At 47.1% G+C, this 19,816-nt stretch overlaps 1 long non-coding RNA gene across 1 annotated transcript; it reads right to left on the bottom strand.

Moving 5' to 3' along the window:
- Positions 1-5,452: 5,452 nt before the first annotated feature.
- LOC110344732 (uncharacterized) lies at positions 5,453-19,770 on the bottom strand. The gene is made up of 3 exons (XR_002387505.2): positions 19,007-19,770; positions 9,196-9,242; positions 5,453-6,150 (listed from the first exon to the last, which is right to left on the bottom strand). It is a non-coding gene; the product is annotated as an uncharacterized LOC110344732 (long non-coding RNA).
- Positions 19,771-19,816: the final 46 nt, after the last annotated feature.

The following is a 19,816-nucleotide window of genomic DNA, read 5'->3' as shown; positions in this document are numbered from 1 at the left end:
GGGATTGAACTCGGGTCCTTGTGCTTTCCCAGCAGGAGGCGAAACCACTGAGCTAAATCCCCGGCCCTTTATCAGGGTTCTTTCTCCAGCGCCTAGAACAATACTAAGCACACAGTAGGCATTCAGTAAATACTGGTGGGGTGAATTAGTGATTCTTTATACCTCTATATCTACACCTCCTAAACATTTGACTTGAGCCAGTCCTCCAAGTCCACTGTACTATACAGTAGTGCTTCCTTATTGGCAGAAAATATTGCAAATTTCCAAAGCATCTGATGCTACTCTGTTCACATGTAAATACAGAAACATAGACCCGAGCCAAGAAGAAATTACTTTTGTGTTCTGCCATATATGTGGATTGCTTAGGCCTCTGCCCATCTATTAGAGAGGGGAACAGACAGCCCACTGGAATGTGGCTCACTTATAAATAGAAGAAATGACTTGCAAACCAGCTACTTGATGAGCAAAGTTCTGGAAAATGCTCTCTTCAGAAGGAGAGAGGCAGTTTTTTGCTCACCTGGGAGAAAATTTCTGGTTTATTGTGTTTCTCTCCAAAGTTATGTCTTTTCAATCTTGCCAGAAGCCACCAAGGGAGCACTGCCTTTCAGAGTGGGGCTTCCAGTTCTGAAAAATTAATTTTAAATAGAGACACATTACACCTCCCTGAAGAGCACTTAGCAAGAAAGTGCTACTTAGACTCAGCTCTGCTGCCAGGCCTGCTCAGGCTGGGTACTGATGGCAGATAGCTCTTTGTCCCCAGTCCCACCCCACAGGCCCAGCTCCACTGATTCCCACTCCTCCCCTTTCCTAAGTCTCTACACACTATCCTGCCTTCTCTTTCACTCTCTTCTGCCATTTGAATTCCACAAGCATTTATTGGATGTCTGCTTTTTTCCCTTGCACTGTCCCTGATACTGGGAAAAGGTATGAAAACAGAAAGAATGTTTCAAAATGTCATTCATTAGAATTGGAGAAGATATATTAGGGCTTCCAGGACCATACTCTTCATGTAATTTTTGTTTATTGAGTTCAGGTACTGAGCCAGGCTCTCTGTATGGTAAGTAGACAAAAGTACACACACACACACACACACACACACACACACACACACCAGAATGTTAACAAATGGCTCTGAGCACAAAGCAAGCTGTGAGGCAATATGGTACAATGACAATAACAATAACGAATCATTAGAATTCTGACAACTTGGATTCAAGGTCCACCATGGAGGCTGAGAATGCCAAGTGAAAGGTGCTAGACCTGATCCTGTTAGAGTTGATGCAATGTGGAGTCTGATCAGGCAGCAATATTCTGAGACATTTGGTCCTCCAAGGGAAGGGAGAAAGGGCCTGAGTGGCTGACTTATGTGGGAAAGGGACTCAGGACAAGAGGTATAGCTGGTCCTGGTGGGAGTTAAATGGCAGTGATGAGGGCAGAAGAGACACAAACTTGGTGAAGGTAATTTGCAGATGTAATTAAGGCCCCAAATTGATTTGGGTCCAATTGATTTGAGCTCATCAGAAGGGAAGCTATCCTGAGCGGGATTGCTGAGTTGAATGGAAGGCCTTAAAAGAGAGACAGTCCATCCTGGAGGAAGAAACTCAAGGAAGCAGAAATTATCTCCTGCTGCCTTGGAGCAGCTGACAATCATGCTGCAGACCACCTATGAAGAGGGCTTGCTTTCAGGAACCAAGCGCCTCAGTGCTACAACACAAGAAACTGAATTTTGTCAATGACCTCAAGGACTAAAATGAGAACTCAGAGCTCCCAATGAGATTGTGCCAAGCCAACATCTTGCTTTCAGCCTAGTGAGACCCTGAAAAGAGAATCCACTCACAGGTCACGCCACATGCCTGCCAGGCTTCTTCAGGCCCATCTGCCCTTTGTCCTGCATTATGGGCCCTTGTTATGGTTTAGATGTAAAATGTCTCTCAAAAGTCTCATGTGTTTGGAGTAGGGCTTCTGGAAGGTTATTGGATCATGGGCGGGGGGGTTCTCTATATTCATCAGTGGACTCATCCATTGATCAGTTCATAGCTGAATGTGCTGTTGGGAAGTGGGGCCTGGAAGAAAGAGGTGGGTCACTGGAGATGTGACCTTGAACACCTTCTGGTCCCCAGGTTTTCCCTTTTTCGTCTGCTTCCTGACTTCTATGGGAAGAGCAGCTTCCCTCTGCTATGCCTGTCCACCATGCTTCTGCCTTAGAGCCAGCCAAGCATGGACTGAATCCTCTGAAGCCTTGAGTCAAATCTTCTTCTCCTTTAAGCTGTGTTAGGAATTTTGTCCCAGTGATGGGAAAGTAACTAATACAGCTCTAGACCCACTAGGCTATTTATTGCCTTCCTTTGCCCACACATTACCATACTCCAGGTTCCATGTCTTTCTTTCTGCCCAGATTTCTGATGTATAAAATTACAAGCAAATAAATGTGTGTGGTTTTAAATTTCAATTTGTGCCATTTTGTTATGTAGCAATTGAAAACTGATACAAGAGAAGTGGGAAATGGCTTGTAAGGTTTGCTTTTCCCAGTGATACCACCAATCCCAGAGGTCTTAAACCAGCAAAGCAGAAATTGGTCTGGTTTGAACTTTTGTAGCATCATCTTCGTGAATTTTGTCAATGATCTCAAGAACTGGGAAGAGGACTCAGAGCTCCAGCTGAGATTGTGCTCAGCCAACATCTTTTTTTTTTGGTACCAGGGATCAAACTTGGGACCTTTCGTTTGCGTGGCAGGGTCTGGAACCACTGCGCTAAATCCCTGGCATCCAACATCTTGCTATCAGCCTGGTGAGAAGAGAACCCACCCAGGTCATGCCCCATGCCTGCCAGACAACAGTCATATCATCCCTTGTGTGATGGTTAATCATGGTGTTGATGTGAATGGATTAAGAAATGCCTTGTGGATTAGTCAAGCATGATCCTGGTTATGTCTGGGTAGGTCATGGAGGTGTAGCCTTGGATCTATGTCTGGTCCCTTTCTCTCTGGCACTCTTTCCTTGCTCTGCTTCCTGGCCTCCATGAACTAAACATCTTTGTTGGACCACACCTTTCTACCACAATGTATCTGCCTTGGAATCAGCTGATCACTGACCAAAATCTTGAGCAAATTAAACCTCTTTTTCTTTCAGTTTGGGGCATTGGGTATTTTGTCTTAGAAACAAGAAAACCAGTATATCCTGCAAGGGGTAGACACAACCCCTGCCCCTTTGGGGCCTTTCTGCCTTCTCTACTGCCTTCCTTCTAGGGCCTCATTTCTCTAGGAGTTAGAAAACTCTGATTGATTAAGGCTTTTCAAGACATTCCTCTTAAGAGGGCCTGAGTGCCTGGCCTATGTGGTGAAGAGGTTCCCTGGAAGCAACTCAAGTGCCCCCTCTACAGGGGACTGGATCATGAAGGCTCTAACTTGTGGATTGATCCCCTGATAGATTAATAATTTGATGGCATTACTGAAAGGCAGGTGATGGAAACCCTGGAGGTGGGACCTAGTTGAAGGTGAGGGGGTCCTTTGGGACTGTATCTTGTTCCTGTACCCTTCATCTCTGGCTTTTTCCTTCTCATTCTGCTTCCTGCCTGCCATGAGGAGAACAGCTTTCCTCTACCACTCCCTCTGCCACAATGCTTCTGCTGCAAGCAATGAAGCCAGTTGACAGAGAACTGAGACCTCTGAAACAATGAGCCAAAATAAACCTTTCCTCCTCTAAGTTGATTTCCTCAGGTATTTTACACAGCCACAAAAAGCCAATAACACCAAACCATATAATAAAATCTATGCGGCTGTTTAAAAGCAACGTGATGCCATCTGTATAGCTATGGGGGAATTTGGGTATGCTGTTGGGTTAAAAAACCAGGGGGTAAATCGATGAATACTACCATTTGGATAAGAAAGAAGGAACACACATGCATGTATTAGTATGGGCTTATATTTGCATAATGAAGCACTGGGAAGATAAAGCAGAAGCTAATTAAACTAGTACCCTGGGGGGGGGGCTGGTGGTAGGAACAAGGCTCTCCAATATATTCATTTTTATATCATTTTTGGAAACTTTGAGTCTATTCACAGTAAATTATTTAAAGGAATTGAAACATATGAAGGAGGAAGAGAAGAGATTCCTAAAGGACCAAAGGAACTGAAGAGTTATTATTCTGCAATAGGAGGCTCCCAAATTGCTGAGAAAGCAGCCAGAGATCAGCTCTATACTGGGTACCAAGTAGCTGGCATCCCTGAGTGCCTGTTTATATTTGGCAGGTAACATGGGACCATGTGACTAGGTACTTCTGAGAGGTCCTGGATATGTGAGGGGGGCTGAGGTAATCTTGTTTCTGCAGGACCTTGTAACAGGCTGGTCAGGACATGGCAGATATTATGAGCTGAACTGGATCCCCCAAACTTTATATATTGAAGAGTTAACCCCAGTACCTCAGAATTGACTGTATTTGGGGATAAGGCCTTTAGAGAGATAATTAAGTTAAATAAGTTATCAGAGTGGGCTCTAACCCAATAGGACAGATGTCCTTTCAATAAGAGGAAATGAAAGGGCCAGGGATTTAGCTCAGTGGTTCCACCGCCTGCCTCACAAGCTCAAGGTCCTGAGTTCAATCCCTACTACCAAAAAAAAAAAAAGAAGAAGAAATGAAGTTGGTGTGGTGGTGCATGCCTGCAAATTCAGCACCCTGAGAGATTGAGACAGGAAGGATCACAAGTTCAAGCCCAGCATGGTCAACTTAGTGACTTAGATGCTATCTCAAAACAATAAAAGAAGTACAGGGATGTGGCTCAGTGTGAAGGCCCTGCCTGAGTTTAATCCTTCCATACTGAAAACGAAACAGAACATAAACATAAAAAGGAACTTAGGACAGAGGGAAGACCCTGTGAGGACAAAGTGAGAAGTCACTCACAAGCTGGGGAGGCAACACCTTGCCCAGACACTTAGAACCTCCACAACTGTGAGAAAATCAATCGTATTGTTTGGGCCAGAGGCTTTATGGAGCTTTGTTAAGAGCAGCTCTGACAAGGTAAGACAGAAGGGGACTGGAGGGCAGGGGCCAGCTTCTTCAGCAAAGAGGTGAGCTCAGAGCACAGGATGGGCCAGGCCACACTGGGAAGGCACTGCTGACATGCACAGGGGCTCCTGGGACAAAGGAGAGGGGAATGCTTGGAAAAGAGGAGCTAGGAACTTTTCCTATGGAGAGAGAATGCAGAAGGCAGCAACTGTCTCCTTTCTCTCTCAAAACCCCACTCCCCCCTTGGCCAGCCTCACCCAAGACCACATTCTCAGTGTCCCTATTCTACCACAGCAGGTTTGGCTCTGCCAAGGGGGCTGTGCGAGGGGTCCCGTCCCTCCCCACCGTCTGACAGCCCATTGTGCCCAAAGCAGGGCAGGGCGATCTGGGGGTCCCCCTGCTTCTGGGTCCCCCTCACTCCTCCTCCTCCCTCCGCCACCCCTCTCTCCTTGCCACTGGGCCTGCTTGGCAGCTGGGTCCCGGCTCCCTCCCCGGCCTTTTGTGGCTCCAGTTTATCTTGCAGTTGATGAAGGGGTGGGGGCTGCTGAGTCGCTGGCTGCTGCCCCTGGCGACATGGGAGTCCTGAAAGCATCTCTCCCTGAGCTCCAGCCTGTGCCAATCCCCCCAACCCCAAGCTGCCCTTGGAGGACACCTGCCGAGCGTCCCCTCCACCCGCCCCAGAGTGACTGCCAGGGGCCCTGGGCTCAGGCCAGAGTTGGTGATGTGGGAGGGAGAACTCTGAGGCCTGTGAGTTGTCGAATGAATCCTGTGTCTACCATTTGCCAGCTGTGCGTCTTCAAGCCAGTTGGTGGACCCCTTTGGGCCCTTGAGGCACGCTCTCCAGCTGCGAAGGTGTGGGATTCCAAACTCCCTGTCAGGTCCAGGACGGTGAGGAAACAGCGGGAACAGGCTCCTGGGTTGCCCTGAGCTTTGCAGCCGCCGCCGGCTGAATGACCCTGGGCAGGCCACCTGGCACCTCCTTGTCTGTGTGGTTGTGGGGCACGGGGAACAGTGCTGGCCCAGAGCAAAAGCTCAGGCAAAGTGGGGCTACTGTTACTGTTCAACTCTGCCTTGATAGCTCACCAACTCCGTAGACAGGGGCAGGTCCAATTTACGGGGTCTGAAGCTTATGCGGACTGGGAGTTTCTCCTATAAAGAAAAAGAATTCAAAATTAGGTACAAAGTGAAATTTTATTTTTAAAATAGGAAAAGGGGGCGGGGAATTTAGCTCAGTGGTTTCACCGCCTGCTGCACAAGCGCAAGGACCCGAGTTTGATTCCTGGTACCAAAAAAATAAATAAAATAAATAAAATAGGAAAAGGCATCATAACCAGTTATAAATGTTTAAAACTGGGCAAATTTTAAAAATCATTCAAAATTTAGAAAAATAACATAATTTGTATTAATTGACTGCCTGACAGGATATGATTTGTACTTCTTTTGGCTGTAGACTCTTTGAGTGATACTTCATAGTGATTTTGTAATGTGTTTTATAGATAGAGCAAAAAGATAATTCAGTTTCCTTCCTTTAGTTTTCTTCTAGCATGGCTGATTAAATTTTTTACTGTTGTTGTTATTGATAGTTCTTAAAAGTGTCTTTCAACTTTTTTTTTCCCTGGTACCAGGGATTGAACTCAGGACCTTGCGCTTGCACCTTGCACTTGCAAGGCAGGCTCAGTGGCACTAAATCCCTGGCCCTGTCTTTCAACTTTTAAATTGCTATTGGTAATACCATATCTTAAGATGCAGATTTGATTGCCAGGGATTTAGCTCAGTGGCACTGCGCCTGCCTCGCAAGCACAAGGTCATGAGTTCGATCCCTGGTACAAAAAAAAAGATTCAGGTTTGAAAAAAAAGAAAAAGCTCTCCACAAGTTTTTTTCATAGTTAAACTGGAAGTTTTGGGGTAGTTCAAGTTTTCTTATATAATAGCAAATCTTAAATAGTTGTTTTCAAAGATAATAGTCACCAACTAGTTTGTCCTGTTGCAGCACCCTATTACGAGTTTTATGAGTGTTATCCTTATCAAATCACCAAGAAATGTAAAACTTTTCCCAGTGTATCCACACAAATCACTACTCTTCACTAACTGGATTGTTAAAGAATCCAAGAGCCTATTAGAAAACTGCCCCATCCTCTTAATAAATGTCTCTTCGGGGATAATCTGAGTGTCATGTTATAATCAACTTCTTAATGTCAATAATTTTTATCTAATAATTTCATACAAAAATATAGGGGAACTCTGGGAACTTGAGACTGGAGGATGGTAAGTTTAAGCCCAGCCTGGGCAACTTAGTGAGACTCTGTCTAAATAGGGAGGGGGGCTGGGAATGTAGCTCAGTGGAAAGGTCTTGAGTTCAATCCTCAGTACAATAAAAAGAAAACACAGTAAGTAGCCTCCTGGCAGGAAAGAACTTCCATTTTGACAATGCCATCGATGAGAAAGAACCAAGCCCACAGCCCACAGCATTCTACATTTGATGAGTAGGAGAATTTCCCACAGTTTGGCATCTGGCACCATACATTTAAGCACTGCTTCCAGGTCTGGCCATTGGAGGTAGTGTTCTTGCCACCTGGACCCCTGGGTCCTGCATCTATCTACCTGCCATGATGCTGTCTAGCGAGCAACACCTGGAGACACAGGCAATTAATTGTAGGCTACTTCACATACCCTTTAATCCAGCTTTAGCTGTTTCCTCAATGCAGCTTCCACTTGACCAGGCCCCCTGCCTGGCTCCTTTACCACTTTAGGAGCCATGGCTCCTTCACCACCGACATGAGTGGGGAAGCAGAATGAAAGGAAATCACCATGGAAAGAGGCAACAGAGTGAACCAGTTGTGGTTACAGTATCTTCCTCTTGCATCTCTTATGCAGAACCCTGTGAACTACTAGCAGGTGCCACCCAGGGCCTTAAAAGGGCCCAGATGAGTGAGTCTCATTAACTTTAGGAGAGGTTTGGCTGTAGACTCTTAGATTAGGTGTAATATCAGGGGCTCTAGAAGGTCTCTCTGGAATATCCCCCAAATGCTTCCTCCTTATAAAGGGGTCTATAATTACAGGGCCAGGCATTTACTCCTTTGGTTAAGGTATTAACCCAATTCTCACTTAAAATACGTTGGGGGGTTGTGAGGGTGTTATGGTTTAGATATAAAATGTCCCCAAAAGTCTCATGTGTCTGGAAAATGACTGGATCGGGGGCACTATCCACTGATAAGTGGGTTGATCCACTGATGACATCAGAGCTGAATGTGCTGTTAGAGGTGGTCCCTGGGGTCTTGACCTGGAAGGGTGTAGCTCCCTTCCTGACTCCTCACTTCTCTCTGCTTCCTGCCTGCCATGGGTTGAGCACCTGTTCCTCCACCATGCCACTCTGTCATTCTGTTTCTGCCTTTGGAGGCAGCTGACCGTAGACTGAAACTATGAACCAAAATAAACCTCTCCTCCAGGTATTGTTATCTTAGCAACAGGAAAGTGTCAAAAACAGAGGGTAAGGGAGCAGGATGTGGAAGCTCTCACATTTTCATATGAACTCATTGACCAGGGAAAGTTTGAGCAATAGGGCAGTTCTCAAGGTTCTGAAATAAAGATTCAAGAAAGAGCTGAGCATGGTGGCACAGACCTGTAATCTTGGCACTCAAGGAGGCTGAGATAAGAGGATCCCAAGTTTGAGTCCCACCTGAGCAACTTAATGAGATCATTCCTCAAAACTAAAAACACAGTTCAAGAAAAAGAAGCTGTATCACCACAAGTAAACTTCCTCAAATTCATTCTCTTTGTGTATGGATGTGCTGAGTTCTGTATCCAAACTTGGAGTTATAGGTGAAGTTATAGGAGGAGGTAGAGTGAGGAAGAATCTCCATAGCATCCACCATTTTTTTAAGTCACTTTGCCGTCATAAGCAATAATAGAAGAGAGAAGACTTATCAATAATATTCATAGCAATTTTTCAATGAAATCACTTCTTAGTGGCTATTTTGGATTTTATTGAGAGTTCTAGGCCACATGCTGGTGACTTAGCTCAGGATGAATTAGAAAGGCATGTAATTTTTTCCCCAAGGTGAGCCTTTCATGATATGTAAGAAGGAAACTCACTGGGGATTTAGCTCAGTGGTTCTGGCTCCTGCCTCGAAAGCACAAGGTCTCGATTTCAATCCCCAGTACAAAAAAAAAAAAAAAAGGAAACTCTCCACTCACCTTTGCTTCTGGCTCCATTTGGAGTCTAACAGAGATGGTGGTAAAATCTAGGCAGAAAGGTGGAGAAAGGAGAGGAGATCAGCACTGTGAGGAGTAGCAGCTGACAGGTGACTTCACCTCTGTTCCTTGTAATGGCTATGAGCTTCTTTGCCTTGAGAAGAACGTCCTAGAACACAGACAGGGCCTGGAGCTGCTTCTTTCCCTCACAGGGATCTTTGACAAGCTTCTTCCACTTTGATAACCACAGTAAACAGCCACAAAGAGGCAGGCCCTTGGTGGGCTGCCAGCAGTTCTCGGAGGAGAGAATGCAAACCCTGGACATTAGATAGAAATCTGGCTAAAGAACACACAGCCCAAGGGCTCCAGGAATAGAAAGAATGTGGTAGTGTTTGACACTTGCTATGTGTCTTGGGGGTGAGCTACTTGACCTTCCCTCTTTACCTCAGTTTCCCTACACAAAAGAGAGAATGATAACATGTCCCTTGTAACAATTGAAAATAACACCTGTCCAATGCCTCTTGGAGTGCCAGCCATGTCATACAAGATAAAAGGGGACTGGGTCTAGAGAAGGGACAGAAATTTGATTGAAAAACATTCTCTTAGTGGATCCTGAGTAGACTCTGAGGGGAAACTCAACGCATGCAGGAAGGTTCTCAGGCTTCAAGACTGCAGGCGTCTGTCATAGTAAACAGGTGGCCAGCCATGTGGAACAGAGCACCAATGGCATGGAGCAGAGAATCAAAAGGCTCCTCATTCAGTTGGTAGCTTAGGAAAAATATTGCATCTGAGCTGGACCTTGATAGAGTTTCGACTGGAGACTTGGAGAGAAAAGTCCCTGGGTGGAGGAGAAAGCAGGGACAAAGAGGCAAGAGGTACAAACCCCTGGGCTGTCTTAGCAAACATTACAGGGTTAGAAATGAGGGACCATGTGGCATGTGAATAAAGCTGAATAAAGCACAAAGCTCTCCCTCAAGCCAGAAGGTAGGTGAAGGCCAGACCTTGAATTCCTTACTTAAATGCTCAAAATTCACTAGGAACATGAATGATGACAGGTTGTGTGTGTGTGTGTGTGCGTGTGTGCATGTGTTGGGCATTGAACCTAGATCTTCCCACAGAACTGTATCTTCAGCTGTCTTTTTATTTTGTTCAATTTTATTTTTGATTTTTTTGAGACAAGGTCTCACTATGTAGTTCAGACTGGCCTGGAACTAATGACAATCGTCCTGCCTCATCCTCCTGAGTGCTCAGATTACAGGCATGCACCACAACACCCAAATTCCCAGCCCTTTTTAAAAATTTTATTTATTTACTTATTTTTATGGTACTTGGGATTGCCCAGGGCCTTTGCACAGAGCTATATCCCCAGCTCTTTTTAAAATTTAATTTAATTAATTTGTTGTCTGTTTTTGCAGTACTGAGAATTGAACTCAAGGCCTTCACCCTGAGGAACATCTTCAGCCATGCCCACACCCTCCACTCTTTTAAAAATTTTGAGACAGGGTCTCTTCCCTAAGTTACTGAGTGGCCAAGCTGGGTTTGAATTTACCATCCTCCTGCCTCAGTCTCCCGGAGAGCTAGGATTACAGGCATGAGCCACCTCGAAGGCAGACACATCCCGTTCTCGGATGCACAGTTTTTGGAGCAACAGCTCCACTCCTCAGATCTCATAAAAGTACCTCCAAGGAGGGGCTGGGCTTCGCCATCCTGTTCTAGGGGAAGAACAAGGAGTGTGGCCACCACTGAGCAGGGGAGTAAGGGAGGGCAGGCAGGCGAGGAGAAGCACTAGTGAGTTACACCGTTATAAATACACTTTAGGGCCGTGTGACTTGGCCATAAATCGCTGCACTGTGCTCAGGGGATGTCACCCGATGCTTGGCTATATTTATAGCTTTGTTCACTGTTCCTGGGGAATATTTTTTTCAGGTTTGCGGTAATAAGTGTCTGCTACACACACACTCATCCTGAACAACAGAAGATAAACTTTTATGTCATTTCTGCTCTTCTTCGAAGGTTCAGCTCCTTGGAAGGATGATTCCCTGGAACTTATCAGATGTCTACTTGGGACATTCCTGTGTATCTAATTAGTAGCTCTTTGACTTTGTGCTCTGTAAAATGGAGCCTAGCTCCCTCAGCACTCCATGGAATGCTTTACAGAACTCAGAATGAGAGACATCTCTCTCTTTTCCTAAATCCTAAGAGCAGACATGGTGCCAGGTACTGGCGACAGCAGGGACGCATAACCAGCACAGTCTCCACTAGTCCAGGGGTCCAGGTCCATCAGAGAAAATAGGCAGGGAATATGCTAATTACAAGGGTGCCCAAAGTTACTGGAGGAAAGAGAGAGCGCTTAGGGCAATAATGAGGTGATCTAACCTGTCAGGAGGCAGTAGAGAGGCTTCTACCATGCTTAGGGAGAGGCCTGAGGGGTAAGCAGGACCCAGTACAGAGGCGAGTCAGGGGTGGGGCCAGGCAGGAGAATACCACAAGCAAACTAACAGCATGTGTGGAGGCCCTGCCATGGGGGAAAGATGGCCAGCTCCAAGGACTCAGAGAAGCTGGTGGAGCTGGAGTACAAAGGACAGGAGAAATAGTACACCCTGAGGCTGGGAGGTAGGGCAGATGTATTATTCCTGCCAGGCAGTGGAGCCAAGGCAAGGATGGTGTGTCTGCTCCTAAGGGCAATGGGAGTCTTGGGTGAGTTCTGAGAGGGAAGTGATGTGATCAGATCTGAGTTGAGAAGATCCCTGGGACTGCAGGAAATGGAGCTGCCAATGAAGGAGCAGGAACAGATGTGAAAGGCCACTGCCAGCGGTCGAAGTAGGAGGAGGTGACACAGCATGGACCAGATGGTGATAGTGGAATGGAAGGAAATGGACCACTATCTTGTCGAAAGAAAGAAAGAAAGAAAGAAAGAAAGAAAGAAAGAAAGAAAGAAAGAAAGAAAGAAAGAGAAAGAAAACCAGCAGGATGTAAAGGGGGGAAGGTGGTGAGTAGAGACTGGCAAGTGTCTGGTTTAAACCACACCATGCAGGGTGGTGCCACTCTTGAAAGAGGACCATGGAAGGAGCAGCTGGAGTTTTCTGTTTTGTTGTTTTGTTTCTGGTGCAAGGGCACCTTTTCCCTTTGAATCTGCTTTCCCTTGGATCTAGTCCCCAGGGCTAGACCAGGGCTCTGCATGGGATGGACCAAGGCATGGGGATGGAGGAAAATGGAAGCTCAGGGCCAAGGGCTGGTGTAGGTAGGAAAGTGCTGTTGCCTGCCAGGAGCTTGTTGCTGGCTGTGTCCTGGAGGCTGGGCTAGAAGCACTGGAGAGACATTAAACCAACATTCTCCATCTGTCCATTTAGGAAATGCCACCCGAGCCAGCAGGCAGACCCAGTCTGGCAGGCACTGCAAGGCCTGTTCCCTGGCATGGAAGTGGAGATCGGGGCAGCAGCAGAGAGAAGCTCCACTGCCTGGACTATGGCTGTCATGCAGGAAGGGCTGGGAGTCAGGAAATGGCCCCGTGACTCTGGGTCTCAGAAAGAATCTTGGCAGGAATTCCTAAGGAGGGAATGGACCTGGCGAGTTGCAAGAACAGTTCTTAGACATTGGTATGGACCTCATGGCCCTCCACAGTAGGCATCTCCAGGGAACATCCCTGGCTCTCTATTAGAAGCACAGTATGAGTACCATTTGGGTATCAGGCTAGCAGGAAGCTGAGGCCCAGAGAAGGGAATTATCTTATCCAAAGCCATACTTCACACTGTAACTGAAAACCCTAATTTTCAATTCTCAACTCCAGAAAAAGTTTCTTCATGCCTCCTAGTGGACTCTTGTTCTGTACTCTTTTTTAAAAAAAACAATAGGCATTTTTCTAGTTCTGCTCTTCCCAACTGTTGTACTCATCTGTCCATCTTTCCCATTGGATTGTGAGTGCCTGGAGAAAAAGTAAGAGTGCTTTATTCTTTGTTGTATCTCAAGTGTTTGGCCCAGTGCCTGGTATGGGGGAAGCTTTTTAATACAAGTTTTTAAAGGATGAACGAGTGGGTGAATGGATGTATACACTCATTAGTTAATCTTTACCAAAACCTTTAGCAAGCTTCTACTGGGAGTTGTAAGGATTAGAGTGACATTGTTAAGGTTTGTGTCTTAATAGTACCTCTTAGAACTGGGGTTAAGTAAGCTTAACCCATATAGTTCATTCATATGAACCTTATTCAATGTTCAGTGTCCTTCATACAACATCAGGCCATAATCCCAGACACCTATTCAGTTTCATCTATAGCTTGGATACAAAGATCAGCCATTACCTTGTAGCCCATTCCTAATACTTATTAACTCAATGATGGGTGGTTCTAGGTCTCCAAGGAGGCACTGGAGAATGCTGAAGGTCAAGAGGCAGTGGTCATGAGGGTGGGATCTAAGGAATTTAAAATCATTGGCCTGAGAAAAATGAGACATCTCATCAATGTCCCTGGCTTTCTGGTCACTTGATTCTCTCTGGTCTTCAAAGATCTACAGAAGACCAGAGCTACATAATGGACAGTGCCGTTTGAGTGTACGGAGAGCTTTTGCTGATAAAAGCATTTGGGATGAATCTGGGGTACAGGTGTAGGAAAGGTAGAGTTAGCAAGACATGCAGGTGAGTCCTAGCCTGAGAGGAAAGAGGCTTGAGTTCTGTTCTTGGCTCTAATGTGACGTGTGTGTGTGTGTGTGTGTGTGTGTGTGTGTGTGTGTGAGAGAGAGAGACCTTTGATAGATCATTTCACCATGTCCAGTTCTGAAGCTTGGCATTTGGGCCATTAATTCATGTTACTTTCTTCTTTTTCGTTCTTTTCCTAGTTAAGTCTTTCCCACTCTCCCCACCACCACCACCACTGTGCCTCTGTCTAGGGTCCCCAAAACTAGCCCTCTTCTCTCCCTGAGCAGGTCTCCTGAACACAGCCTGTCATTGGAAGCAGAGATCTTCCAATCCCCGTGAGCTCTGACAATGAAACACTCATTAAACCTAATAAGAGATAACTGGTCCATTTAGCACAAATTGTCTCCTCGTGTTGGAGCTGGATTACGAGGCACTGAAAATGGGTGGTGTGGAAGGGATCACAGTTGTTCACACAGGCAATGCTGGTGGAGGGCAAACACACATAGTGGGTGCATGCCTTTTCCAAGGTTATCTTTTCTAAGACCCTGCCTCAGAGCAGATTCAACATATCCAAATCTTCTCTCCCTACATATTATGGACAGTCCTCCCTTGCAAATAGTCCTTATGGGCTCCAGCATTTAGTCCTTCTTTGTCAATACTAGCACTGCTTCCTTATTACATGTTCTCTAACACCCAAGCCCCTCCATGGAGCCTGACTGCTTTGGTCTACTTTCCCTTCTTCAAGAGACCAACGATTGGGCAAGGGGTGTAGCTCAGTGGCGCTGCGCCTGTCTGCCTGTCTGGCAAGTTCAAGGTCATGACTTTGATCCTGGTACCAGAAAAGGGGGGGTGGGGAACCAATGATGGCCACTTGACAACTCCATTGCTGCCCAAGGTGCCTGATTTCTGCTAAGCTTCCTCCTGGCACCAAGGAGCTGGCCTCCTTGGGACACCTTTTCTCTGCACAGAGCAGGGAGTGGACAGATAACATTCATCTGGCCCTCCACAAGATATCAAGCCCACCTGGCAAATCTGAGGTGAATATCCACCAGTCTGATGGCACAGAATACAGAATGTCCCTTCTTGCTCCTTTGGTGGGGCCAGTTATACTTTACAGAGAAGACAAGCCCGGCTGTAGCCAGCTCAGGGATCCTGGACCACAAGGAATGGTCCAGGATTCCTGGACTGATGGCTGTTCTTCCTCCTGTCTCTCTTGCTGTCCTCACTAGGCAGACTGGAGTTTGTTCCTGTTGCCATTGAGGCAATCCTTGTCTCTGCCCTTGTGCTCGTATACCTCAAAAGCTGGACATCTTAAGGAAAAGGGAAACTAGGGAGAGTGGTGAACAGCAGGAAGCTCCAGGCCTGATATCCAGAAGGATCTTCTCAGCCACCTGGACCATGAGATGCTAAAGTGGCGAAGGAATGAGGAAGAGCCAGCTTTGTGGGGAGGATTTTGGAGAACAGGTACATCTCCCATGCTCTGGGCTACAGTCTTTGCAGCAGGGGGAGAGGAAAGCTGCCCTCCTGTTCTCTCTCACCTTCAGGGATTCAAGATCCCTTTTAGGGTCATTATTATTTTTCAGGCTGAAAATCAAGATCCTGGCCTTTCTCTCCTTTGTCTCTGATAAGCAGCAAGGACACAATCCTCCACCTCCTCTAGGGAGAAAGAGGACAATTTACAGAATTGTTCTGCTGTTCTTAGCCCTCACTGAGACAAAGAATTCATTTCTGTCTCTCAAGGTGGCTTCTCCTGCTGATGGTCATAAATTGCCTTCCTGCTTACTCCCTGACCTCTTGATTTTTTTGCCTTTGTGCTCAAAATATTATTAATATTTCTCTTAGCTCCATATATAACCTTTGACTGATTCTATTTTTTCTAGGTGAAGTAGCATCCCTGGGATGACTAGCACTGCTTCCACACTTCCATGCTTCTGTCTAGGCAGGGCTCTGTGCAGGGGATGGAGACAAATCCACAGGAAGAAGAGGCAGAAGGTCCCTTCTTGAGGGAACTCCAAAACCAAAAATAATCACAGCTAGCATTTACTGAGGGCTCTCTGTGTGCCTAACACTGCTCTGAGAATTGCATGGATATTGAACTGCTCAGTCCTCACAATAATCTCATGTATTAGTCAACTCTGTGTTACCAAGTACATGAGACACACTATTTATGAAGGAAAGAGGTTAATTGAGCTCATAATTGTGAAGGTTCAAGATCAGACAGCCCCTGAGAGGGTAGCTGATGATGTCACACCATGGCAGGAGTGTCTTGTGGGGGTGAGGGGTCACCTCTCAAATATGAAGCTAGAGGGAGCTTGCTCCTTCCTGAAGATCCCTGTGCTATGAACTATGAAGGGAACCCTCACAAGAACTTCATGCCCCTGGTAGCTGAGGGACCTCCCAGCAGTCCTTGGCTCTTAAAGGTTCCACAGCCCCCCAGTCCTGCCACTCTGTAGACCACCAGACACCCAAAACATAGCTCCTCATTAAAAAGCAATTATCATTAATTCTGTTTGCAGACAAACAAACTCTGGATCAGAGAAATTAAGTATATCAACAGTCCAATATCACACAGCAAGTATAGGGCAGAACCTGGATTTAAACCCCACCTGTCTGATCTCAGTGTCCATGTTTCTTGCCCTCAGTCACTCTGCTACCTCATGGATGGGTTGATCCCATTCTTTCTCTATCCCCAGAGGGCTCTAGACTAAAGGGACATGTATAGTCCTTGCCTTCAGGGAGCCCCAAAGTTTGCAGATGTTATGCTTTGGATTTAAAATGTTCTCAAAAGCTCATGTGCTAAAGGCTTGGCTGCCAGATGGTGGGCTCTGGGGGGAAGTGACTGAATTGTGAGTCCTAACTCCACCATGTGGATTGATTCATTGGTGAGATCACACTTTGATGGCATTGTTAGGTTATAGAAAAGGAGACGGGGCATCAATGAAGGGAATGGGGGCATGACTTTGAGGACTAAATCGGGCCTCTGGCCTCTTTCCATGCTCTTCTGCCATGATGTTTCTACCTCAAAAGAGGCCTAAAACAATGGAGCTAGCTGGCCATGGACTGAAACTTCAGGACCTGAGCAACAAAATAAACCTTTCCTTGTCTGTTATTTTTCTCAGGTATTTGATCACAGCAGCAACAACAACAAAACTGAACACAACAGGGGAAGCAGATATCCTGTCCTAAGGAGACACATTTAGTCTGATGAAAAAGACATAGGTTTTGTCTTCATTGCACTGACCTGATACTGGGGACTCAGCCCCAGGATGCTCCTACTTGATAGTTATGTAATTAGACTCCAGGAGACTTGTTTAATCCAGTAAGGCAGAGCTGTGAACATTAGTGCTGGAGAGATGAGAATGCAGCAGAGCTGAGGAAGTTTAATTGGGTTGCCCCTGATGGAGGGAGGTGATGTAGGACAAATAATAGAAGAAATGCTGGTGGAAGAAGAGGACAGGGCTTCTTGGTGGTGTGCAGGTTTGCTGAGGGCAATGCCTGGAAAGCAGAGGTTTGCTTAGCTCAGTAGTTCTTATCCCTGGCTGCCTATTTGAATTACCTGGGGGTATATTTAATAACCCTGATGCATGGGCGGCATTCCAGAACAGTTCATCATTTTAGGGTAGGCCTTGGAACTGTTTTTTAAAAGCCCCCTGGGAGATTCTAATGCAGCACTGGCGGTGAAGATCACTAGGTGGGGATGGGGTCTTACACTCTGGGGTCTGGGATGCTAAGTGGCTTGTGTGGAGGCAATTCTGGAGAAATGAGTTTGAGGCACTGAATTGGTGAGAATTTGGAATTAAAGGGAGAGAGGGAAGAAAAGTTAAGGGACCAGGGAAGAAAGGTGAGATTGCTGTTTTGCTTGTTAGAGAGTTGGAGAAATTTGGCTTCTCTGTTGCAAGGAGGTAGAAAGCCCAAGGGAGGTTAAAACCTTCAACAGCCCAGGCCTTCCTTACTCTCAAAATAGCTATTACACCTACATAACGGAAGCCCAAAAAGACACGCAATAAGCACTAAGCTAAGCACATTCTCCATTCTCTTAAGGGGTTTTTCTTACCTTTTTACATCACTATTGGGCCATTCCTCCCCTACATACACCTCCATTCAGAGGGAAAAGGCTGATTACTTGCTGAATCCTACCCCAGGACCTTTGAGCTTGCTGTCCCCACTTATCAGCTATATTCTACCTCAGATGTGATGCCTGAGTAGCTGAAGCCCTTAATTCCTTCAGGTCTGTGCTGAAACGTTACTTTAGCAGAACAGTTTTCCTTGACTACTCCTACAATGGCAATTCCTGGCTCCCTTCTTTCTCTTCTTGTTCGTTTTATCCTGCCTTGTCTTCCATAGCATTCACCATAACCTGGTGTATTTTATATTTTTCTATGACCTCTCTCTACCCTCCAGAACACAGTAAAAGGGAGGGTTTTGTTTATTTTTTTAATTGTTGTATCCCTAAAGCCTAGGATAGTGACTGGAACACAGCACCGGAAAAATGTCTGTGGAAGGCGTGATTGATGAATGAATAAATGAAAGGCCCTTGTCCGTCTGTGTATTGGTGTGTATTTGCGTGTTTGGGATTGTATTCTTGTATCTCTAGGTTAGGTAGGGCTCTATTTTTTTTTTTTTTTTTGGTACCAGGGATCGAACTCGGGTTCTTGGCCCTGGCCCATAGGGGTCTATTTTTAAGTTATGTATTTGCCTGTACATATTTTTTTCGGACATATGGAGGACTTTCTGGGTTCGTGCACACCGTGCGTCTGAATCTGAGCTTGTGTGTTTTCCTGTCTGCGCTTCTGCGTCCTCAGCTGTGTGTGCATGAATCTGGACCGCTCAGACTAGTGTCAGGATCCTCTGGAAAGAGGCGTTGTGGCCATCTCACACCAGCAGAGGACGCCAGAGAGCCACGTGCCTGGCTCTGGGTCGAAATGGAGAAATTTTGGGGGGGGGTGTTAGGAACCCAGGAGACCTGGAATCTGGGGGGTCGGGGGCGGAGACCTCTCTGGACTAATAGTGCTGTAAAGTTGTGCAGTTCCGCTAACTCTTATTTTCTCTCGCTTCATCCCCCAGGGCCCAGGCCTCCGGGCATCCACAGCAGCCCTTTGGACAGGGTCTGGTCAGAGGGTTAGGACCGGAGCTGGTCGTCACACTGGGCTCTTCAAGACTCCCCCAGAATCCCCTCCAGATACTCACCGGGAATCCCCTCCCTTCCCAGTTCCTCCATCTCTGACCCCAGAGGATCTCCAACTCCTGCGTGCTTAGAGATCCTCCGGCTGCACGCTCTCCGGCTGTCTTCGGAGCGGGAGGCAGGAGAGGCCTGGGCCTCGGACGCCGTCGAACCACCCGTCCCTAGCACCAGAGATGCCCGAGATGGATAGGGGAAGAGTGGATTGCGCCTCTTCGCGGCCGCTCAGGACTCCCGCGCCTAGCCCGGCCCCATCACGGCTGGCCGCGGCCCCCGCCGGGGCTCAAGGCAGGTCCAAGAAGGTCCTCCAGCTCCGGGTCTTGTAGGTGGGGAGGGATGAATGTTCCTCCCCCTCCGACCTCTATCCACTAGTCGGGAATTCTTAACAGGGGGGAGGTGTCTGAGTTTATAACCTGGGTGTGGGGTTTTTTTTTAAGAGGTCTTTAAGCTTTTTAACTCCCCACCCCCTTCCCAGACTCACACCGAAGCACACTCACACTCACACCCTTCCCCATCCCGCAGTCGTCCTGGGGCGGGATGGTCGTTCTGTCCCTGCCCCCCCCCCCCGCGCGTCCCGGGCGGGGTCCGTCCGGGAGGGGGCGGTGGTTGTGTGGGTGGGGTCCCCATCCCTTCGCCCTGTGCGCTCTCTCGGCTCCCCCGGCTGCGCTGGGCGCCCTAGTGTGAGAGCGTGGGGGGGCAAGGGGGAGGGAGGCCTGGAAGGAGGGAGGGAGGCGCCGTCGGGGGAGAGTGGACGTCAGGGGGAGGGAGGGAGCGAGCGAGGCGGGAGGGGAGGGGAGGGAGAGGAGGGAGCGCGGCGC

The sequence above is a fragment of the Heterocephalus glaber genome, unplaced genomic scaffold (assembly GCF_053883595.1).
Source record: "Heterocephalus glaber isolate CG9 unplaced genomic scaffold, H.glaber_assembly_v1.0 deba00001561, whole genome shotgun sequence".
NCBI classification, from domain to species: domain Eukaryota; kingdom Metazoa; phylum Chordata; class Mammalia; order Rodentia; family Bathyergidae; genus Heterocephalus; species Heterocephalus glaber.
The sequence above is the reverse complement of the archived record's forward strand: the minus strand, read 5'-3'. Positions and strand labels throughout refer to the sequence as shown.